The sequence below is a fragment of the Passer montanus genome, unplaced genomic scaffold (genome assembly GCF_014805655.1).
Source record: "Passer montanus isolate IOZ18808 unplaced genomic scaffold, ASM1480565v1 scaffold13, whole genome shotgun sequence".
In the NCBI taxonomy this organism is placed as follows: domain Eukaryota; kingdom Metazoa; phylum Chordata; class Aves; order Passeriformes; family Passeridae; genus Passer; species Passer montanus.
Genome location: NW_024359832.1, coordinates 1,018,157 through 1,044,024, shown reverse-complemented (window position 1 = coordinate 1,044,024; position 25,868 = coordinate 1,018,157). Strand labels below are relative to the sequence as shown.

The 25,868-nt window shown below is 34.9% G+C and overlaps 1 protein-coding gene across 4 annotated transcripts in view; it reads right to left on the bottom strand.

Annotated features, from left to right (window-relative positions):
- The window catches only part of DLC1 (DLC1 Rho GTPase activating protein), a 244,253-nt gene that overhangs the window by 196,437 nt on the left and 21,948 nt on the right, over positions 1–25,868 (bottom strand). Inside the window, exon 1 of one of the 4 annotated variants that reach the window (XM_039698937.1) lies at positions 15,122–15,232. The exons of 1 other annotated variant lie outside the window; for it this stretch is intronic. The gene's annotated coding sequence lies outside the window, so the exon portion shown is untranslated. Of the gene's footprint in view, positions 1–14,055; positions 14,492–15,121; positions 15,233–25,868 lie in introns of those variants that run through there. 2 more of the 4 variants (XM_039698934.1, XM_039698936.1) reach the window with 2 other exon arrangements.

The following is a 25,868-nucleotide window of genomic DNA, read 5'->3' as shown; positions in this document are numbered from 1 at the left end:
TTCCTCATCCACAGATACCTGTGGAGTGTAGAATTCTGGCTGTTTACCAAAGAGGCAGAGAAAAATGGAGGGTTTTTCCAAATTCACCAAATGTATAAACTACTTATCTTCTGAGTATCTTTGGCCCATTCAGTGGCTCTTATTTTTATTGTTACTATTAATTCTCTTCAGTCCAAGTTGTAAGTACAAGTGTTACATGAAACTTAGTAAATCAGTTGTTGTGTAGTAATAAAAAAATATAAAATCATAGAATCATCAAGATAAACTTGAGTTTGAAGGGGGCTTTAAAGGTCATGTAGCCCTACCCTCTAAAATACAACACTTGGGAAACCACTTTAAGCTTTTGGTGTTCTTCTTTATTCAAACACATTATAAAACCTGAACCCTGCCACACCCCCTGCTGAATATATTCATGATATTCTAGTGTAAGGCATGGAGAAAACTGTTATTTGGAACAGGTCTCTCCAGAAGGGAAGACTGTGAGCCAGTGTGGTTGGCTGTAGCTTTGCTACTCACCTGGACTGCCTGGCTCTGCCAGAGGCCACTATCCCTGCTTGGGTTTCTATGTGGGAATTTTCACTGACTGGTGCATTAGGAATTCTGTATGATGGCATTTGAGATAATACATTAATATTGTGTCATGGCATGTGTGTATTAGCACAAAGAAAAGATCTCATATCAATATATGAATTATAAAACAAAATTAACAAATTCATTGTCAAAGAAGAAAACAAAACTTCTGGCTCATAAATGTTACAAGTTCAAGGAGCAGACACTTTTGCTTTTCACTCCCTACACAAGAACTGTCAGCACTTAGCATGGATCTGGTTATTGATTTCAGCAATAAAGAAGATTAAGTAGTGAGTTTGTTCTGGGTCATTTCAGTCCACTAAGGCAAATTCTGATTGCCCACCAGGCCACAAAGCTGCCTTGACAAATCACATGCCTGAAAATATAAAAGTATTTATCTTGAAAGAAATGCAGAATTATGCCTGGGCAACTGAACCTCCATAAATTATGCCTTGACAAACTGACTTTCAGGATAGGCTTGTACACAGTCCTAGATTTTTAACCTTCTTTTAGGAATGGCAAGCTTCATTTCACATTCACATTTTCCACCTCTGTGGAGACTCTGCTTAAAAAGAACATATATTCATAGAGTATATGAAATTCCATGCACATGTCATTAGTGTGTGGGAGGCTGAGCAAAATGGAAAAATAACACACAGAACCAGGCCAAAAAAATTATCTGCTTTCAGAGACAAATTTTAGTAGTAAAAAGTTAGCACAATTTTATAATTCTCTCTTATTTCCTGACAAAATATGTGATGAACCCTAAATATTAAAATCTAAAGTCAAATTGTTGTGTAAATTGTAGCACATTCTCATTCTGATTTCATCTTTATTTCTAAGTGTGTGTGGTCCAAAATCACCAGAGTGAACAATCAATAGTGATAATGCTTTTAACTTCTGCTGCACCTTTTGCTGACGGACACTAAAGGCCTTGAATTAAAATAATTTTACAGCTACCACAGTGTTTTGTTTTGATCTTTGAAAAGAGGCATGCTTACTAGAAAGTGGTCAGTGATTTCTACTGTCCTTCATGAGCAAAGTTTGGGAAAGCATTTGCAGCTTCCCTTTCTTCCCCTACTAGAACACTACCCTCATCTACTTTAGAGAAAATTAAACATGGTTGCTACAGACATATAGGGAGATTTCTGGCAACAATCAGTAGAAATAGTAGAAGTTAAGAGTTCAAAACTAAAAAATGCAACTTCCTAATGGCATACATGCATCCACCTACCTAATCAATGCACAGAAGGCAGGCTCTCAAAGAGTTAATGGGAGTGTGTTAATCTTGCTGCTGCTACATGGATTTACAAAAGTGGGAGAACAGATCTGTTACTGTTTTTTTCATTTTTTGGATGTGGTGAGTTATATTTTATGGGGGATGAAAACCAAATTTTACTTTAGGAACCTTTCTGTTTTACTTGCATTATCACTAGATTTGCCTGCCTCATAGACTGCAGAAGAAAATATTAAACAGAGAAATCTAAAACACTTTGCTTGAAATGCATGACAAATAAATATATGGCATGGGCACTTTTATTGTTCTCTAACAAATAAGTGTGTGTTAGCACTTAATATGAAAATCTACAATACATATGTCACCTCCCCAGGCAGCTTCACCAGCACTTCCTGAAATCTGCTCATTCCCATGGCTCATGAAGGAGCTCAGAGCTTGGTGACAGCTTACTTTTCTTGTGCTCCCTCTTCACTCAAAGACTGTGTTAAACAATTCAGCTCAGAAATTATTTTCCTGCTCTAATTGCTCGACACTTAAGAGCTGACAAGAAAATGTCTTTTTTTTCTACCTATTTGTTCAGGACAATTTATTTCCTTTCACACACATGTGAGCACATAAGCTGTGACTTGGAGGGTTCATTGCTCCAGACCTCTGGAAGAGATTCTCTGCCAGAGAACCAAGAGCACTGCCACTTTGCAGAAGAAAGCATTCTTGCCTTGATCACCGCTTTTCTGCTGTTACTTGACATGCAGCATCTTTTACCATCTGAGAATGCCCCTCTCAAGTCCATTTCTACTTTTGCCCAAGGGAAGAAGCATCCCCCTTTCTCACTTTCTATTCTTGCCATGTCACACCTAGAAACCTTTATATCTGATTTCTGCATAATTTTAAGACTGTCAGATGAACCATTATCAGTCTGTTGAAATGTTTTGCAGAGTGAAAATCTTTTCTTCTGATCAAAACATCTATCAATATGAGACTGTCCACTTGCCTGTTGCTATAATTCAAGACATATTTTGCTTTACTTTTCAACAGCACTGTTTGGTATTGCTTAGTACTATTAACTTTCTGAAGAGCAAAAGTTTGAAACAAAAATACAAAGGATAAAACTTCTGGGCAAAATTTCTTGATCCCGAGTTTAAATTAAGGATTATTTAAAACATTGACCTATTATGTGATTCTTGACTTATAGAAAGTGAATCTGAGCAGTGGGTCATCATACTGCAGCAGAAGCCCATTCAAGAACCCTCTGATGCTTCACATTGTTTACAAAACTAGATGTTAATTTAGATGGATTTTGTAATAATTTACTCCCTATCTCATTGTAAAATATAGTGTTAATGAAAAGTAGGACAAACCCTTAGATTGGTTTACTTTTTGGAAACTTCGTGTCTAGTCTCACAGAACTGAGTGACTTTACATCTCATAAAGCAGAAAATTATGATGAACTGGTAGGCTCGCTTATAATTAGACTGACATTTTCCTTCAGTTAAGATGCCTGTGATTTTTTCTTTCATAAAAATGAATATTAAAATGCTTGCAGCAGGCTTTCAAAATACAGAGAGAGAATTTCATTTTTCTCATGAAATTCCTTTAGGATTTCTCTGTGCTACACATTTTTCAAGATATGTTTTACCTTCTCTTGCTTCCCTCCTCAAGGAAAAATGACACTTCACAAGAACTATCCTTACACAGACCCAATACTAGGACTGACACCTGTGAAAGCTGCATTGAGAAGAACTGAGTCTTGGAGCTAGAGGGAGAATGGAAAGGGACGAACGGACACTTGAATATCTGGAACTGTGGTTGTGCAGACCTGTTGGAGCAGCTTCCCTTCTGGGGCTTAGGACAGGACACGTAAACATCTCAGTTACAAGAATGCAAGGGCAGAAGCACACAACCAGGCTCTCTGGTCCTACATCTTGCCCCTTAGACTTCCAGGACATGGGAGAGAGTCCCTGTTTTTCCCAGAGTGGAAGAAAGACATAAGGAGAGAAACAAGGGGCCATGCAGCACCAGCAGCCACCACACAAGCTGAGGCAGTGAACCCCAAGCCATTAGGAGGGAAGGATTATGGCAAAAGCAGGCCTAAGTAAGGCACTGCTGTGCAGCACACTTGGTGGCATCTCTGTATGGCCAAAGCAAGCACTGCCACTGACCCAGGTGGGACATCTCTGTTGTCTCCACCGATTCCTCCATTCTGACAATTCATTGCACCGTATTCGACTGCCACTTTGCCATAAATAGAAAAGCTTTGGAAGGAAGGAAGTTACAGAGAACACAGGACAGCTTACAGAGTCTGTGGCAGGAAAGTTTCTGAGAGGGCAACTGAGGCAGTACAACCCCACCATCATGCCAGTGTAATTTAATTTTTCTAATGTTTTACATGGGATGCAAATCTTTTATTAAAAAAAAAAAGAACAAACAAAAAACAAAACAGGCAAAGCATTAGCTTATGAACTTAAACAAAGATGAAAGACTGTTTCATTACATTTTTTACATAGCAGGAGTACGTAAGCAATGGAGATCAAGCAGAAATATTTATTTTGTTATCATTATTTTATCTTCATTGGTCTGTGACCTCAGTCAGTAAACTTTGTTTAAGGAAGTCTAAGTGAATAGGGTCTGTTTCCTATAAACTCATCTCACATCTCCTGGTCTGGCTTGCATACAGCTCTTTCAGTAACTCCATACCAATCTCTGACACAGAATGTTGTTTACAAATAATTTGAGATAAAACATAAGCCTCTAGGTCCTCACTCAGCTATTTATTTTAAAAGATTTCCTGCTTTTAAAATGCAATCCTTCATTTTCTTATTTCATGGACATAGACCACCTTTTGGATTTCACTGAAGTGGAGACTTACCTTGTCTGCAGTTTCTATATAAGAAACATTTGCAGTGCAGGGTTATAGAACATGCTAAACCCTGCTGTCATAGAGTAGAAGTATAAGGATTGGTTTTTGTGGGGTATTAATCTAGTGAATAGCAGATGCAATTTTTTCTGGTTTCTTTAATATGTAAAATCAAATGCTAAAGCTGGTTTGAACTTATAATTATTTAAAAATATTTACTACTTTATTCTAAAAATCAGAAATAGCATAGTACTCATAAGACAAGTATGTCTTCAGAATGAAATAATAAAACAATTTAAATGTTTTATATAACTTTTAATGGTCAGGTTTGCATGGCTATGCATGTGTTGTACTTATAAATGTGAACACAGACTATTAAATATAGGTGTTGCAAGCACATCCCAATATTGTCCTTTCCCAGGATACTCGTCCTTTTCTTTGATGAGATCTTACTGTTGGTTTCCAACCATGAATCAGTGGACAGAAATAGAGGCAAACAGTACTAAGTCCAACATACAAACATTCCTTCCAGCATACCCTACCACAGAGGATTTTAAAATTGCTGCCCAGCTATGGATCAAACAGCACCCAACTGCTGACACCTCCCTGACAAGTTTGAGGAACTGACTCCTATTGAAGCATCTGTTAGGAGAGATTCCAAGAACATAAAGTGATTGGGAACCAAATATTAGAATTGCATAACAATACTCAAATGAAATATTACTGAACTTGTAACTCTGAAAGGTTAACTCTTTGCACTAAAGGGAGACACATGTAGAGAGGGCAACTCTGGGCAACTGCAAAAGGGACATCCTTCCAAGCTAATGACAAATGCCTTCGGCGTCAGAGATGAGCTTTACTTGAGAGAGAGCCACAGAGCAGGAAGGGATCCTGAGCAGGGACTGGAGTAGGGGTACAGGGGAAGTACAGCCTTTCTTGGATAAGAGATTTTTTTAATCTTCCTTTCTCTGATCATTAAGAGGAAGACAAAGCTGAGGGATTTCTGGCCCTCAAATCCCCCTCTCCCTGCTAGCCCTCATGAGTGGTGTCTCCACAGAGTGAGAAGGTGGCAGAAATGGGGAAGCTCTCTGCACACTTACCCTTAGGTTGCTGTGAGCAATGACTGGATGAAACAAAAGCTGGTTTAAAATCAAACTAAAAAAAAGACTACTTGGTTGTGAACTGCATACTTGCAAATCTGATTTCCATATGCAGTTAACTGGCTAAAATTCTAATTAATAATGAAAACATAAATTAATAAAAACCAGAAACTAAATATAAAACCAGAAGTGAGCATAAATGACTGATTTATTTATTTTTATATACAGAGGGAGATTATTAATAGTTTTGTGAAGTCAGGTATTAAAAACTGTGGTTTTTAGATTATTCAGAACAAGAAAAGAAGTAAAATGATAAAATTTGCTGATTTCACCAAATTGAAATGGAGAATTAGGAGACTAAACTGCATAAGAAACTCTTTGTACTAAATAAAATGGGATCCAGTGATCAAAAAATACTTCTAATTATAAAATAATATTAAAAGTCTCTATTATATCATTTACCTATCTGGAAAAAAACCCCAAAACTAAGTCACTGCAGCTGTTAATCTGGAACTGAATTTCAAACTCAGTTAAAATCAAAAGATATGCAGCACAATAGGCAAAAGAGAGGCTGAGCATCCAGTGGAATCATAAAAAATATTTTCTAAATTATTGTTATGCAATGAACTAAAAACTGCATGTAATAATGGTAATTCCATCTCAAAACCAGAAATAGAGTAGGAACACATACAGCAAAAAACAACAGAAAGGATTAAAAGTATGGTATAGCTTCTGTCTGAAGAGCCATGAAATGCATGAATGTTTCCTGTCTGGGAAAGAAAGAATTTAGAGCCATATAAAAACCAATGGTATCATGAAAAAGGAGAACATTTATTCATTGTGTCTCATACAGCAGGAATTTGCAGAAATGCAAAGCAGAAATAGAAAGCAGAAATATTAAAATAGACCAAAGAATATTTTTTCTTCTCTATGTAAGTAAATAGAAGGTATAATATATAATAAATATAAATCATATTGCAAAATGTTTGGGTTTTTTCTGTTTGTTTTTTGTTTGTTATTTCTGATATAAGAAATACAACACAAGAAATTAATCAAGCTATGTACCTGAAATAATTTTTATGACTTGATAAGGATTTCCTCTTTCCTTCAGGTACCAAATTCATAATACATTTAGCAAACTATTTTCTTTTCTTCTTCACAGATTCTGACATATGTCATATATGCTTATTACAGTTTACTGTCATTAGAAATGTCTAACACACTTAAGTTTGTAAACATTCTTCCTTTGGATGATATTTAACATGTTACAAAAACTGATACTGTCCAGCAGTGTTATAAGACCTCAATACATTAGACACCCCAAAATGTAAAGTTAAGTTGGCAAGTTATTCATTCAGAGACTTCAAAAGTCTTGCTTGTTTTGTGAAAATATTATTGGCTCCTAAGATACAAGCCCAAACATTGTCAGTATTTCTTAATGTATAGCTTTAAAACATAAACCATTATGGAGTTATTTTATTTTCTCTTCCTCATAAAGCATCTGCATTACCAGTGCTCATCATCATACAATGAAGAGCTTTTACTTGTAGCCAACATGTGATTACAGTGGGTTTTGGCTTGGTTGTATTTGTATTTGGTTCATTTCCAGTGCTGAGCCTCAGATTAGTCAAAGCTCTTCCTCAAGGATGAGAAAGAGGAAATGACTGGATCCAAACTGATCCACAGTTTTCCAGGCTTACTATAGATCTATATAGTTTACACCCAATTTAATTATCAAATTAAAACCAATTAGACACAGCATTTAAAATATCCAACTTTAAGTTTCTGTCCTATTTTGAATAGTCAATAAAACAGTGAAATATTATTTTCTCAAGTACTTATAGCACAATGGTATCACTTCACTGCAATTTTGTTAATGGCAGTTTAGTAATAATCAGCATTAAAGTCTTTTTAGCAGTATCATTCCAAAGTGAAAACATCCATCAAATTTATAACTGCCCACTAAAAAGTAAAAAGGTTTTAAGCCAAAAAATGTTTCTAGCACAGGGTTTTTAAGAAGAAAATTAGACCCATCTATCAATTTGGATCTGTGAGTCTGCTGGTCTTCAAAACTTAGTACTGTGAAGGTTATTACAGACACTGTCCTGATTCAATAATATAAATTACTTGTTTCTTCACAATAAAAGTAATCTAAGGTGTAAGGGTTTTAAGTCTTCTTTTTACATAGGAGGTTTATGTGGAAAATTCATTGCTCTTCCAATCCTCCCCCCAAATAATTTTGGCTCTCTATTCCCAGAAAATAGAAAAGATAACATAATTTATAGATTTCTTACACCTCCTTTCACTCCCTGGTTGAACTGGAAGCATCTTGAAAAGACATTAAATGAGAAAAGGTCATCCCATGGGACATGGAAACCCAGAAAACTGTGGCTATTATTTTTGGTCTGAATTAAGGAAATGTTTTTCCACAAATATGTCCCCCCTTCCCCCAAACAGAAGACATTTAATTTTCTAGCCCACTCAAGTGAAAAACTAATCTTTTAGCTACAGGAGGTCTTTTTGAAAACAATATAAATTAACCAGATTGTATTCCTGTTGCCTTTTAGATTTAAGGTTCTAATATGGTGTTTCTATTTAAAAAAAAAAAAAAAAAGTTACTGGTGTTCATTATAGCCATGAGCTATGAAACCTCTCTAGTATGAGGCACTATAGACAATGGCTTCTGGCAACCAGCCTCCTTACTGAATAGCAGGGGTGCCTGTTTTCATTCCTGGTGTAGACATGACTAAAAAATATTTTTGACATTATTTTGCCTATACTTTGTACATAAAGAGCTGAAAATTATTTTCTCCCATTGAGAAGGACAAATATTTTATCACGTAGATTCTATGGAGAATGACTTCTGAGGTGACTGTGCTTTTTGGTGGGAATGAACCATTAGCAGAATCATTCAGAATCACTTTTTTTTGCACCTGTGAAAAAGTACTGAGACCAAACTGAGCAAAAATTTCTGGAATGTAGCTAAAGATGTGAAAAGCAAAAATTATTCAAAATGTCAGCTGTTTCTCTATTTCTTTGAAACTAGAGAGAGAAATAACATATAATGTACACTGAGTGCTTTGTAAATGCACTGGAGGGCCTAATTAAATCCACTTCCTCCAAGGAAGGGAAAGTAAAAATTTAATTTATCCTCCAGGTTGGTGAAACTGGGAGGAAAAAGGTCTGCATTCAAACCTAACCCTGAAATTGACTATTTTTCATTATATTATTCCCATTTTGGAATTCAGGAAATCTGTCTGTCAAAGGACTTTTACATAGTATGCGTATCTCACCTCTATATCCCCTTTCTGACTCTCATAGGCATAATGTGAATATATCTGCTACAGTCAATAGACATTCTCCACAGTATTTTCCATAGTGCCTCAATTGCAAACTCATCAGCTGGTCTCCTGGTTTTATTATGATATTCTTCTACTCAGCATCTGTAGCCTGCCTGGAAAGATATGCTCAGCCCTGGAAATTGCTGTTTCTGAGTACATAACTACAGGAAAAATAAAACAGATGACTTGTGAGCTCACATGGAGATTTTCCCTTGATTTTAAAACTAATTCAGATCCATTTCCTTTACTAGCTACCAATTCTCTCACAACATACCAAAGGTTTTTAAAAAAATCTTTATATCCAGTATGGTATACCAAATTAAGCTGACAGTGACTCAATATTTGGAAGCTGTCAGTGACATCTGCATATAGGCATTTGATGGTATTAGAGTGTAAAACTGTTTCTGTGTATGTAATCCTCAAAGCCCAGGTTTTGCTGTGGAGGATTCAACTCTTTGAAACTATCCTTTCAGAAAAAGCTTCTCATTTTAGTCATTATTGAAAGCTATCAACTTTCTCTGATAAAACAGAATTAACTGACAATAAACAATTCAAGAAAAATGAAAAGGAATATCTCAATTTAGCAGACAAAAAAAATCTGTAAAGATTAACAGTACAACTTCTAGTGTGTTGAGCATCTCAGGACTGCTAAGAATTGGATTATTAAGTGCTCCAGACTGAAAAAGTGACTCCAAAGTTCTCCCCGCCCTTTACATGTCTGTGTCATTTATGTGAAAATTCACGAGCAGGTCAAAAAAGGTTCATATTTTGTGATAGTCTTATCAAAGATGCTAGTAATAAAATATTACAGTTATGAAAGCTCCTCATTAAGGTGCAATTAAACAGCTTTAATAATGTAACACCCATTGCTTTGGTCTGGAGTATTTGCCACTGGTTCCTCTTGCCCCTTCCATCTTCTCTTAGCTTCTTTAGCAGAACAACACGTTGCAACAATCCTCCATTCTAGCCCAGATTTTCCTCACTTCTTAGTCTAATGGTGTTTATTTCAAGCTCACCACCGGCTCTGGCTTATCCCAATTTTTTTAATCACAAGGTGAATTTTCCACAAGTACCATAGCCCAGATTTTCCTCACTTCTTAGTCTAATGGTGTTTATTTCAAGCTCACCACCAGCTCTGTCTTATCCCATTTTTTTTTTATCACAAGGTGAATTTTCCACAAGTACCACGATGTTCAACTTGGAACATTTATTTGTTCTAGCATTAAAGACTATTTGTAGTGTTTTAATCCTATTGTGAAACTCTCACCAGTAAAACCTATCTACCCAGAAACTCTACAACTGCTAAAGTGTGAGCAAGAGGCTGGGAATCGAAATACAGAGGTAAGAAAATTGATTATAAATTTCTTAAAGTTCAAGGGCATTTCATCTAAAGCTAATAGTTTTTGACATGGGGTACAATGAAATAACCATCAGGAAGTATCCGAAATCACTGTAAGAAAAAGAAGAGCCTAGATGAAAGTGAAGGCTAGAAGTAAAGAGTACATAGTATGAGTGAAATTGGTTTTAATGATACACATAGCCTAAGAAAACTTTGTATTTGGGATGTGGCTGATGTAAAATACACCAAAGATAAAACTCTGGGCATTACCAATCTCAACATAAGTGATTTTTCTCATTAAAGGGAAACAAGGATCTATGGTAATTGTGGATTTGAAATTATCCACCAACAGACTGCTCTTAAGTAACTAATACCTGAAAGCATCAACAAATATCTATACTAAAAATATAATATAAAACATAGTGAAGTTCAATATCAGTAGTTATTACAATGAAATAATGTTCACATAGGATATACATAGCATTTACATGTAAAAATTCTAGATAAGTTTGGGTTGAGGTATAATTTATGCATATATCCATGTATGAATATGAATACATATATATATATACATATGCATACACACATCTATTAAAAATACACCTGTGTGCCCAGCCAGTCTTAAGAATTCACAGTGATCATCTTCTTTGAGCCCACTTTTTAAAGTCCTAGTGGACAAGAACCTGAGCAACTGGCTCTAGTTGAGCCCACTGAATAACATGTTGGATCAGAGACCTCCAGAGGCTCTCTCCAAATAGGAAGGAAATCAAGATCTGACATTTCTAGATATGCTATTTCAATTGTTCTGGCCCTTATGTTACTCTGGTTTTGTCTTTTTGTTTTTTATTTTGTAAAAAGAACAGAAGACCAACAACCTCCCCATACTCTGTTTTTTTCCTCCAAACAAAAAATAATAGAATAAATGGAACCAGATGAATAAAATAAAAAAGGAGAATACTCAAAAAATATAGCTTCTTTTTGAGAAAAGAGGAAAACATTTTTAAATTCTCTTCCTCCTTCTGTTACTGCTGTCCTCAGGGAAGGTTTATAACAAAGAAGATACATTCCAGCAACAAAATTCATGTTAAGAATAACAGAAAAGTATTATAGAAAATGTGGCTCAATACTTCTGACAATCAAGAAAAATAAAATTAAGTAACTTTTGAGATTTAATGAAAAAGCGAAAAGTGAAATCCTTAGACTGCTCCATCACCTAAGAAAAAAATTTTTAATTGATTTTAAGCCCAGCACTTTAACAGAATTACTCTAAACCTTGCCTGTGTAAAAACTGCATAACCAAGCTGTTGTCTTTACTTTTAATTTTCTTTTAGGAAGGATTGCTTTGTGTTACAGAGGTCTTCGTGAATTAGGCCTAAATTTACAAACTTTTTTTTCCCAGTGCTCTGAGTATGGAATTTGACATGAAGGTCAACAGGTACGAGTTCAGAAGAAACGTAGTTTTCAGGCACATAAATTTATGTGAAGGAAAGCTATTTGAATAATTCCTATTACATGGATGTAACCATTTGTGTTAATTTTTCTCAAGGCTGCAGACATAAATTCATTACTTCCTTCAAGAGAGTCATTTGATCCAACTACTTGGGCTACTTTCTTGTTTTACATAAAGAACTTCAACATTTCTGAAGGAACACAGCAAGGTCAAAAACTCTAGATGCTCATTTTCCATTTTCATTATTGCTATATATATCTATAAAATAATTTTCTGAGGTTTTTAGACTGTAATCCTTTTACTTGAACAAATGTATCTTAAAAGTCCAAAACAAGGTAAACATAACAGAAAAATTAGACTAAGTAGAACCAGAAGTTGAATAGTGATTTGTCTCCAGGACTTTCATTTAAACCTTCTAAATAGAAAACACAGGCATTTATCAGTGTTATATTTTCTTATGGTCTACAAGAAACTACAGAGTTTAATGAGAAAATACTTTCTGGATTCTCTTCTGTTGTCCCCCCTGTAGTTCAACTGCCTCAGGTGTCAAGTATTTTCATCTGCAAGTGAGGTCAGATGAGGTCATTGTATACTTCAAGCCCCAGAAGTGGTGCTGCAGAAGATAACTGCTTAATAGGGAAATTTTTCTTCTGTTTAGCTGCAGTACTTACTAATACTAAATACGTGCACTTATACTTGCAGCAGCAAGCATGGGAACAGAGTGCAGTAAAAGCCACTAAAGCCAAATCCTTTGAGACGTTAATGTTCCAACAGAAATTTCACAAGGATGACAAAAAAATTCAGTCAAATTCCTCTCAACTTCCCAGTCCCACCACTTACACATCGCAGCTCTCCCAGACCAGAACATCTCACTGGAGAAGACTTGTCCATAAGCAAATATGGTATTAAAATTCATCCCAGAATATACTCAGGAACAATTTACTCCCTATTGGTAGCTCCCTGTCCAGTTCAGATGCATTCCCTTCACAACTCAGAGCCAATTCTGACCACTCTGAGCAATATTCTTCCTACAAATGGCAGTAAAGTGTACAATTCTCAGTCTGTTGCAGAGGAGATATTTCCCATTTTGGAATATCCTTCATGTCCTTTCAGAACAATAATTTTGAAGAATAGTAAAAGCAAAGTTAAAAGATTCTTGAAATACATGAACAGATGACTTCTCTTTAGTTACCAATCTAGCCAATTACTACGTGGAGACTTAATGAAGCATGAAAGAGAGAAAGAAAGAAAGGAAGAAAGGGAGAAAGAGAGAAAGAGAGAAAGAAAGAAAGAAAGAAAGAAAGAAAGAAAGAAATTTTCAGATTACTTGTACTTTTCAGGCAGACAAAGAATACTATATAGATTGACATAAAAAATGCTTCTCATATCCAGAAAAAATTAATAATTAAATCACAACTTTACATAAAATATAAATAGATTCACATATCAGTGAAGGATACTATACTGATTTACTCCCTAAACTCCTTAATAGCAGATTCTTATTATTTTTATTAGTTACATATTTACTAGGTTAAGAAAAAAAAGAGTAAATACATGCATCCTTCCAAAAATTATAGTCAGCTGACATTTACTGAATCTTACTTTACCTCTTCTAAATGTTAGCACAGTACACAGCAATTTCTGTATCTAATAATGCATTACTAAAAATAACCTAATTTAGTTAAAGCCAACAAATAAACCTTGGAATTTCAGATTTAGAGTATACTCCTTTAAGACTGTATTGTCACTTCTATTACAAATTTCATCTAGGACTGAGAAAAGGCTGGAGACCTAGCCCAGTGAGACATAACTGATATATCAACCTAATACACTCCTCATCATCATTACTGCTGGAGTAGAGAGAAGGGAAGGTGGGAAGAGAGAAAAAACCATAGCCCTAAATGGTTGTTAAATGAGGTGAAAAATCCCAAAAAAAATCACTCACACCTAACTTTCCTATTTAATGTACATTAAAAAATATACAAGTAATACCATACAGGTCTATTTATATATGAATGCAAATAAAGTTCAGGATTTTAAGCATATTTTTAAAAACGAATAAAAACACACAGAAATTTTTTTTATAGTTCTGGCATATTTTGATAAACAGATTTATCACAGTTTACAACTAAATGTACATTTTTAAAGATTATAAATTTTTTACCTTTATTTCTAGCGCAGAGATCCTGAACGCAGAACACTCCAGTGCTTGATACTGTTTGTTTCTTTCCTGAGGTTTTTCTTACCTTCTTTTATTTTTTTTCCTTTTATTTTTTCTTTTTTCTTTTTTAAAAAAATAAAAAAAATTGATAGTTGAAAGTACAGAGAGATTCCAAGACAGCCTTACCTAGATGAAGAGAATCAGGAATTCAGACATGACCTCCCTAGAATCTTTGGCCATTAGAAGAAGAAAAAAAGCCCAAACAACAAAGCGAAGAAGCAAACAAACAAACAAAAGAGCCCAGTCCCAGCCAGCTCCTGCTAGCATAAAAGTTCAGATTTCGCTACTGAGATCATTGCTCTATTCTAAGCAGTTTTGCTCAATGTGTGATTCTAACAAAAACACCCTCTGCAGCTGGAGGGAGCCTTAGCTAAGCACGAGCCTGTCAAGCTTTTCCCAGTGACTTCTGTCTACTAAATTCAGACTGATGTTTTGTGAAAGGGGGCCTCAACAACCAGGCCCAGATTGCCTGAAAAGTATTTCCTGCCTTTGAGAGAGAGAGAGAGAGGGAGAGAGACAGCGAGCCTGCCTGCCTGCGCCAGGGAGAGAGCGTAGAAATGGAGGGAAAAGAAAACGTCAAGACCGAGCGTTTCAAGGCAGTCAGCTTTATACTCTGCTGGGCTATTTCTGCCAAAGGAAAAAATCTGTACTACAGCTACATAATGTGAAAGTGTATTTAAACCTCTCCTTCCTGGGATTTTCTTTTAAAAAAATGCTTCATGCTTCTCTAATGCTCATGCAAAGGTAGTTATCCAGAACAACACGAGAACATTTCTGAAACACCTGGTCTTTGACGTCAGGTAGTGAGAAACATGGTGTAAACTTAACACATCACAGTGAAAAAAGGTTTAGTACTATTCTGTCAAACAAATATACACAGTTAGGCAGATTCCATATAAAGAATAATGCTAAAATTGCATTCCTACTCAAGAGAGTAAGCTGGATCCTAGAAAACAAATGCTACGTTTAAACCCAGTCATGTTGCAGGCAGTGGAATATGTTGCTTTACCTCTTTTGAGAATCCTCCAGAGTCACACAAATCCAGCTCTGCAAAAGCAAAAGGACAGACTCCATCTTGATCATATTAGTATTTTGCTGACATAAACCACTTGTAACTACTTCGTTCCAGTTTGACAGGGTGCCTGAATCATGTCTTCAGAGTAACCCACAGCATCTACATCCTTTGCTCTATACAAATTTAGTGAATATCGTCTGTTTATCTTTTCTGCTTTCTTCTGCCTTCTCTGAACGACTTCCTCTTAGCTGTTCCAGCCTGAGAACTTGGATTACCATTTGGTTTTGATTAAAACCAGACGGACAGCTCTGTGGAAGTTTGAGGGTAAGCTAATGGAAATTACTAGTATGGCTTTAATTAGTATGTTTATTAGTAATAAATATTAGCTCTTCACATAACAAATTCTACTAATAAACACATACAAACCCCCATCTTTGGCCACTGGTTTCATATTTAGGTGAAATAACTTAGTATTTATTTTATTTAAGTAAGTATGACTCATAACAGTAATCAACATATACAATTTTAAATTTTTTTACACTTAAGACAGAAAGTAGTGCTGTTGCTAAGTTTATTCATCTTACCAGGTGGGTCAGTCATACATCACTTACTCTCTGATGACCCCTTCAGCTGGTGTAGACTTTCTTTATTAATTATTGGTCTGAGTAAACTATTTTATGGTTATTGATCAGGCTATTAATTGAAAACTTTGCCTTTGTCTGGCATTGAGAGGGAGCTACAGAGGTAACACATTGCAGATGTTTTTGTACACAAAATAATGTCTGGACATTTACTGACCAGAAAGGCTGCATTCAGCAGGCCTGCCACAACTGGGACAGGATATTTATTCTGAAAGGAGATAGAAGACCTTCTAAATTACTAACTGCTGATACATGAGTTTCTACCAGTCTCCAACAACTGCTTTTAACTGTTTATATAATGCCTTCATTAGCTCAATTAAATCTTTCCAAGGGCACTTCTTAAGTCAAAGAAAAGCCAGCCCTGTAGGGCTGTCTCCAGCTCCCACTAATATGGCCATATCTGGAGCTAATTTGTCAAGCTTTAGTTCCTGAGCATGTGGAACTTTGTGCTAAAATCTGCTAAATTTGCCGAATGTGGTCTTCGTTGTCACACGTGTAATTTTATATCTGCAGTTTTCAGCCTTAAAATTACAGTATTAGCTTTAAAAGTTAGTTGCAAAGTTATGCAGGCCCAAATGGAAGTGGGTTTGAAATCTTTCCCAGTAGCTTTCATGTACATGGATAGTGGAGGTAGACAGCCTTAAGTGGAATGACTTCCCAGCCTAACCTCTGCATCTTCAAAGGCGGAGGTCTTTGAAGCCCATAAAAGGAAACAGCACATGTGCTGGTAAACTCAGAACAGCCAGAAGCACGGCCCCAGAGGTAAATAACTTTTCAGGATTATTTTTAACTACATTTGGCTACTCTTAGTTCTGAATCCATAACTTTTACTCCACTGTGAAGTGTGATTTATACTATTTCCCTGCAAGATTTCAGTTTGGAATTTAGTGAATAAGTTACAAGCTGTGAAGGGGCACATTTTATTTGCAATTATGCAATTGCACAAATTGCACAATTTTAAAATTTATGTTTATGGGAATAAAAATAAAACAAAAAGCCTTTAGTTTCCTTGCAGTTAAAATTTACTAAAACTATTTGACTTTATAATCGCAAAAAAAAGTTATGAAAATTTGAAACACATTTGTTTACCAAAAAGGTAAACAAATATTTCAAGACAGAATTTTAATTTTTTTTAAGAATTATTTTTCTTTAGCTAAACGTCGCTTAATATTCCATTATAAACCTTTGGTTTCAATCAAATAAGGAGTTCTCTCTTTTATTGCAGAAGCCAGTCACAAGGAATAAGACATTGAAAAACTTATAAGTTGGGACATATTTTAAAGATATGAGATTATATAAACATGATCTGCTATGTGAAACAGTTTCAAAAAGAAAACTTATTTCAATTATTCTAGTGCTTGATGAATAGTTGAAAAATAGGAAAGACCATAATAGACACTGTCTGTGCATTTCCTGTCTAAGAAAACTGAGGGCAGACTGTCTCCTAAATATCTTTTCCTGCTATCACATCTGAAGAAAGCAGGGGAATAACCAGAGTTTTAATACTTATTCAAAAGCTGCTTTAATAGAACTTTACAATGGTAGAATAGAAAGAACGTGAAAACAGAACATTGAAGTTGGAAATCTTGATAATTCTGTTTGATCTTGAACAATAAACAGAATGGAAAAAATTAGTAGAGGAATGGAGTACTTATGAGAAATAAGGAAATTCACTAATAAGGCCAGTTAATAGCATGTCCATTGGGGTCAGACTGACTATACTAAAATGATAGAATTTATCTCTTTGCAATTTCTAAGCTTAAGTCAAACACAAAGGTGGTCTTTTTTCTTAGCACAGCTGTAACTCAGAAAACCATATGTCTCAAAGCTAGGCTATATAAATCAGGTATTCAAATAACTCCAACTGTTTTTTAGCTAATGTTAGTTGAAGAATTGTAACATTCTACTCTTATTATGATTACATTTTATTTATAAATAAGAGCAATGTTGAAAAAAATCACACATATATAATATTATTTATTCACAAACATAAAACATTTTTGTCATACTAGTGTAAGCTGAGTACACTCCGTAATTGACATATTGTGGAAAGAAAAACTAATAATATGCTATTTCCATGATCCTATATAAAGTGAACTACCAAAACAATTAAAAACTAAGAAGAATTCAAAGTAGTCAAGCAATTTCTGTTGTAGCAGTACACAGACATTAATATAATGCAGATGTGGATATTTTCATACACTCTTTATTTGTCTGAAGATCTGATGATCGTTTCTAGACCTCAAACTACACATGGTGGTAGGCTCTTCCATAATTTAGTTCTTACTCAGTCAAATCCTTACGTAAAACAATGAGAATTTATCTAAATCTAGCAGTTGGTTTTTAAGAAATTATTAACATAATATAGCTATGGATTCCTGAATGCAAAATTCAAGTAACTTCTGTGAAACAGTATCATCAAGGTTTGTGGACAGACCTAATCTGTTTTCGTGCTTAAAAAGCAATCCTGCTGAGAAAGTAATGTGCTAAATAAGAAAAAAAAAAAAGAACACCTGCGATCTTTCTCTTATTTGTCTTAAGAATTAGAGGTTGCCATATGCCTTACAGAAAAACATGAAAGCTTTCACTAACATCTTTCTTTCTTCTTAAAGAGCATATTTAAACATGATATATTCCCCTAAAAACTGAAGTATAGGAAAAAACCCCAACCCTATTTTGTTTAAATACATGTGGAATTGCCAAAAGTACTTCAAAACAGAGACTAACAGCTCCATTTTAAAAACTATTTAGAAACTTGCCATGTTTGCTTTTCTTTCACAGTGGAATTAGCTGATTTCATAAGGTAGTCCATATTTCACATTTCATAGGTATCAAGTATACGATTTTGTTCTTGCCAAGACATTTTATGAAGATGTTTTGGATTTGATGAAATCATTATAAAACACAAGAGGGAGCAAGTGGAGGGAAAGAGAAGCATCCAGCAGGCGCACACAGACTGGTAGAACAGAATGGCTGGGAATCAGGGATGGGAGGAACACAGATTTCATGTACCTGCCCTGCTCAGGGACATGACCATGTTTCCTATATCTTTGACAGATCCCAATGCATTGAATTGCAGTATAAATGTGCTGCACAAGGAAGTCTGAAGAAGGTTCTTTGCCATTTCCCAGTTGAAATAAATTTTCAAGTGACCATTTCCACAAAATGAAATTAATTTGAATATATTAAAACTATATATATATGCACAATTCTTCACTGTCAAGACTTTATGAAGAGGATACAACTGGAACTGCTTGAAAAAATCCTCATCCAAATCACTAGGAGAAGGAATAATATCTGTGTGTATGACTGTGAGAAATGATTTTTTTAAAATAAAAACCATACCAAATAAAATAAATACCCCTTGTAAATACACTATTCATTTGGAATTTGCTAATTACATTTCTGGAATTTGGAATATTCAATTCTAATTGTCAAGGACTTATTAATTTAGACAAAAATATTAAAATAGTTTTTAAAAGAAGCCCTTAGTCTTGTGTGTATTTATAGACCTTCTTGTTCTCAGTGATGTATTAATGAAAATAATTATTAAGCCCTTAAAAGGTAAAAAGAAACTTAAGGCCCTTTTGGTTTTTATTCAAAGATTCTAACTTTTCCACAGAAAATAAACTCTCAAATCTGAGGTTGCTGCTAAAGTAGGCCCAAGCACCAAAATAATATGCCAAATGAAGATTAACATGGATTAAAAGAATGCAGTGACTTCCCAAATTAGTAGATGATAACACTCAGGCAGATTACCTATATTTAGAAGTGTTCGTTCCATTTCCTGTTTTGGGACTTTTGATCATTAACATTCAGGTTTGAATAACCAAAAGAAGGATTTTGTTTATAATATAGTAGGCTATTTGAAGTGTGTCTTTCAGGGTTGGTTACATTTTCCCTAACATGGATTTTTAGCCATTTCTCCAAACAAATTCTCAAGTTTCAAATATTGGTAGAAATTTCTGTGTCAGTATTTAAAAAACCTTTTCTTCACTAATATGCATATGAAATAGTTTCAGTCTACTCTCTTTTAGTAGAGCGAAACATTTTAGAAACACCAAAGGTAGAAGCAATTAAATGTTCAAACTTTCCTCAAATTAGGTCTCAAGTGTACCTGTTAGTGGACATGCTGGTTGATGTACACACCTTTTCTTACATTGGCAAATTGATAACAAAACCTGTAAAATTACAATTACTGCAGGTCCCATGGAAATAAAACCTGTCACAATCTACAGTTTCATGTTTCCAGACAACTAACACTAAAGTTCAGCAAGACATTGTAAAGCTATTTGTTTGATAGTGTTACACAGTGATATAAACTAAAGATAAAGCACAGTTTCAAGAGCTCATCAAAGAATAAGTAGTTTTAGCCTCTCTGGAATATGCTATCCAGATTTTGGCATGGCTTCTAGCTCTCAGTAATTGATCAGTATATCTGTCACAACTTGGCAAAAACCTCAGAAAGTTGTGTATTACTTAACTATATTTTACATTTCCTGTTGTGAAGACTGTGTCTTCTATTTTGGGGATATCTTTCAAGCAATTATTAGTTTTTAAATCAAGCTCCTATGGAGACAGGTTTTCTTTTAAAAAGCACAAATTTCAAGCAAAAATATGAAGATACATTAACTGCTCTCCGTTTTCAAGTACTGTACAAAAGTATTGTGGTTACAAGATGAATTAAAATGGTTTCATGGGTGCAAGTGGTACATTTTATTTCCATAGAATTGACTAGCACTGATAAAACAGAATACTTGCTTGCATATGGTAAATATTAAGGATGGTGCCATTAAATATTGGGTATGAGTAGATAATAAGCAGCCAGGTTCTTCAACATTCTTCATCTCTCAGTGAAGACAATTCTTTCCTTAAATCTCATATATATGAATATTCTTGGAAGGATGTTGAAGTAAATTTACACGAAAAGTCACATTTTATTGCTATTAATGTTCTTGTGATAGGATCAAAATAGTTCCACTAAACTCAGGGGAGATACTTCAATTTAAAGTCATTGAGGATCTGGTCCTGTTGTTTCAGACTTGAGCGAGCTGTTGGGATTCATCATTCCTAATTGCTTTCAGACCTGTGCAATGCCAGTCTCTCAATGGCCATATTATGCTCAGCATAACTGAATTTTCAGACCTAGAACCTTAGAATCTTTAGGCTGGAAAAGTCCTTTAATATTATCAATTTCTACCATTAATCCAGCACAATGGTGTTTCCTCACTAAACCATATCCCCAAGTGCCATATCCATGTACCTTTTGAACTGCTCCAGGAATGGTGATTCCACCACTTCCCTGAGTGGCCAGTTCCAATGGTTGATGTACCTTTCAGATATGAAATTTTCCCTAATATTCAATCTAAACCTCCCCAGGAGGTACTTGAGGCTGTTTCCTCTCTCCCTCTACTGATACTTGCTTTGTGGTATCTCTGTATTTATATTTACTATCAATTCTTTTATATTTTTCCACCTATCTAAAATATAAGAATATAAAATAATATAAAGAATAAAGAATATATAAGAATATAAAAGCTGTTGATCCACTTCCTAATCTTTGTGTGGCTGGATGCATAAGAGCATTCAATAACTCTCAGGAGCGTATCATTCTTTCTCGCTGTAATAACATATAAATTTGTAGTTGGTGAAACACAGGGCTCTGTTTTTTGTGTTTGGACATGCACACTGTGTTTAACATTTCTACAGAATCTATAACATTTGCACAAACTCTGCCTTTATTCTCTTTTGCAAAATACCCTAAAAATTTACCCTTTCTGTATCACTTTTCATTCCATTACTAACCTGTTTCATCTTCAGAGTCAATCAGAAAATACTTATAGTGGTAATGTGTTTGTTCTTAAAACAAAACAAGAAAGGCTGTTTGTCTGTTTCTTGAGAAAATACTTGGGAGACAAATATAATTATCACTGTTTTCTTTTAGAAACCACGAGTTAGTCAAAATAAATTCAGACTTGCCAAACAATAGGGAATTATGGCTTATTTCAGACAGATTCCTTCCTGGTATCATTCAATTTAGTATCATTAACCTCAGCTATGCTGACTTAAAGCAGTTTGCATGATCATTAGAAGAAAGTTTGTCTTTAAACATTCTAATGATGTAGATAGTAACCATAAAAAATCAGACTTTGTGGGACAAAACTCCATAGCATAACACTTTACGAATATTACAGATGTAAAATTAGTAAAAATTTAATAATCTTAATATAAGTACTTAATATGTAACTAATATTTTACTAGATTATTTTACCAATATACTAAAATGTCATCAATACTTTAATAATATCACAGATGTTAAAAGTCTGTAGGTCGCAAAGATATCAAATTAAACATAACTTAAATGTTTATACAAAAAGCATATATGAGATTGCATGCTGGTCTTGAATTTTACTGTATTTTATCTAGAATTCTGATGAATTAAGGAAGGTCCGAGTTTGTGGTTCATTGGTTAAGACAGCTCAGTGAGGACAACCTTTCCTGAATCTACATAGACATATCAAAGATACAAACACTGGCTTGAGTTTCTCATCTAAACTTTTGAGGAAACTGGGGCACTGAAGACAAGACCTAGCAGAGAAATCCTCCAGGTGTGGTGGTCTTGTTTTTATAATCTTTCATGACTTGCCACTACTAAAATTTGCTCTTTGCCACTGTAAGACACAGAATATTGGGCCTGATCATCATTCTTATGTCATGTTTTCTTATGACTGGCTTGGTACAGAATATCCAAATTCAAGAAAACCCAACATTTCTAACAATATTATGCCTGTTTCTATTTTGACCTTGGAGAGACAGAAGTAAAAGCTGAAATTGATAATATTTTAACACTTTAGTGGAGTATCTATTTTGTCTGCTTCCTAACTTATTAAAAATAAAAAACAGTTAACATTTTTATGAACAAACTTTTTTTCCTAATTGATCTTTAAGAAAATAGAATACAATAAATCTTGCGTCTGCTGGAACTCAGAGAGGAGATGAGCTTCTTTATTTCATTAGGCAAATTGCACACTGTATAATGAGCTGTGGATGAGGTTGCAGTGGCAGGAATATGTTTGGTCATTCCAACATCTGGGCTGGTACTGAGAAGTCTGCCTATTGCTCTCTCCCTAATGAGATGGCTTGACTCTGTGCAGATGCATAGTGAAGGTAACTCCTCATGCCTCTTTCCGCAGTGGAAGTAAAATTGTTCACCCCCCCCAGGGAATTCATTATGCTTTCCAGGGGAAGACTTCCTGCAGTCTCTTCTCCTGTATGATAGGAGAGACCTGATCCACAGAGCAGAGAGCTAGATAATGCTGGGAGAAAACCATCTGGCTTTTCTTCCTTCTCCCTCTCTTTTCCCTATTTCCAGTGAGTGTTAAAATTGCAATGGTAATTAGAGGGATGCAGCGATGAGAAAAAGGAGGGCATCAAAGCTGCAGCAAGTTTTTCAAAGGTGGTTTCCATCCAGGAATGGGATAGGACTGTATTGGGCAAGTGCAGTAACATAATTTTGTTAGGGATTAGGGGCCTGTGCTCATTTCTTTTATAAATATGAGCAAAGACATATCTGCAATACAAGCACCAATTGAACTGAGAGATAACAACCATATGTTATGTACTAGTGCAACCACATTCTATACATCTCAGCTTATGCTGAGCTATATATTTCTTGCTTTTTCCTTTTTAGCTCAACAAAACCCAACAAAACTTAAAACCCTTCAACATTTAAATTAAAACCAGAGGATTTGGTGGTTTCTACATTAATCTGACCACAGAACATATAAGGAAAATAAAATGCAAGTAATGTCTCCATGAGATGAAATGAAATATCTGATGTGCAACTGCTGATGACTAAGAGTTAAGTTTAATATTTCTGTGCACCATTTAGCTAGTTCAATATTTCATTCTCCATGAACTGCAGCAATAATTAAGGAAGATTTCTTATGGTGTTGTCTCTTACACTTAGTTTCCCAGTGCCTAAAAGGCTTTGAGCTCACACAGAATACTCCCAGTATCTTTCACTCTCCTTCTACTCTCCAAGACAAGTATTCCTAAACTGGCAGCAACCAACCAAAATTTAAAGACAAGGCAACATATATGCAACTCTGAATATATCTCACTAATCTGAGAAACTGAGCTCAGAGAGAAAGGAGTTTGAAGAAAGAGCTGGGCCTAAACAACTTGGTTTTGAAAAACAAAGAATAAGCCACCAAAATGCATTGAGACTATTAGGAAAAAAAAAAAAGGAAAAAAGAACTCAAGGACCACAATTTTCATCCACACTTTTCTAGAATGGAAATTTGTTTCACTCTGATAGTTTTCATTTCTAATGCTTCCTTATCAGTTGTTTTTAAAATCTAATACCATGAAAAAAATTATAGAGACATGCTTTGATTCTGTTCCTTTAAAATTTTATGTCCTGGCAAGACTTCCTCCATTTTTTTTCCCAAAATTGCCTGTAAGACAAGACTATCAGTTATTCACAGAGCCTTTCATGCAACACTTGCTGTACCAGTGTCCACATGATCTTGTGGTCTATATAGTCTGGTCTTGGGCTATAGTACTTATGTCTGCACTGGCGAGTAGTGTCCAATGAAAGCAAACCTGTAGAGACAAACAGCTGAGGAAGTGAGATCTACATTATATGCATTTCAGAGGCTGTGTTTCTTTAACTAGTAGGGTGCCCTGGGCTGAATGTATAAGGTGTGCTCCATGTGATGCAGTCTGCTTTCATCCACATGCTCCTATAGCCTGCTATTAAAACATAGTAAATAGGAATGACTAGGAGATTTGCCTCAAAAAATGCTTTGGATTTGTGTTAACCTGCTAATGTAGATATATTAGTAACCTGGTAAAACAGTACACCTCAGTAAGGGAGTTATGCAACAGTCCTTCTCAAGGGAAGGTTTTGGTTGATTTTATTGGCTTTGTCATGGGCAGGTGGAAGCTTAGCCTTTTTGATCTTCATTAGACATTAGAGTGGTTTGCTAATATTTCTTTAAAGATTAGTATTAAAGATTTTATTGAATTCATTATAATTATAACTAATTATATTTTTTTCACTAAAACTGCATTGCTGATTCTGAGTAGAAAACAAGATCACATACAGCTTTCATCTTGAAGGGTTTCCACTTCCTTTTTGTAGAATAAATATTCTATTCATCCCTTGTTTATGCTTTCTTCCTCTTTCCATTTTTGATATTTTCATTGGCAGTATTTGGTTCTTGCATGGTATTCTAAAATAGAGAACATTTCTCCAAATTTAGCTTAGTAAGACATTTTTTCCCTCTCTCTCACATTCCCTACTTTTCTTAGTCTGACTACCATGATTGTTCAAAGCTTCCCAGCTGCTAGTCCTTCTAGAAGTGGCAAAACTGACAATGATAAAGACTGTTTTCACATCTTTTTTCAAGACCACATGTTTAACTTGAGCAAAACCATGATAAGCGCAACAGTAGGCTTTGAGTGTGTGCAATATTTGAGTAACAATGATTTTTTCCTCAGAGAGAAGCAATCTCAAATTGCAAAGGACAAAAGAAGCAAAACATACCAGAGTAAATAACATTATGTATAGTTTTTTTTCTCATTATAAGAGTGAGGGTAAAGGAAACTTAAGAGAAATACTCCATCTTTTATAAAAGCAACTCCAATTAGAGTTTCTGTATGAACAAATTTTAAAGTTTCAAGGAACCTCCCCACTGAACTAATTAGATAACTGTGAAATTTGTTTTGGAACAAAAGATTATGCTGGTAAAACAATCCAAAATGAACATCAGCATACCGTGCAACTCAGCATTGCTTATAAAACTAATTTTTAAATATCATTGCCTGATATATTAATTAGATTTTAATAAATGCCTAAGGAACAGGGAAACTGCATCCTGTTATAAAAGTGGGTAAAAAAAGAAAAAAGTATATTTTTCAAGTCACTTGAGCGAAGATGGTAGTGAAAAGACACCTGACAAAGAGTGGCAAACTATACACAACAAACATTTGTGGGGAATATCAAAGAGTAGTAACATATAAGGAAAAAGATACCAGCTATTTATCTTTAAAAAGAAGTGAGGTAAAAATGAAAGGAAGTAAAAAAAAAAAAA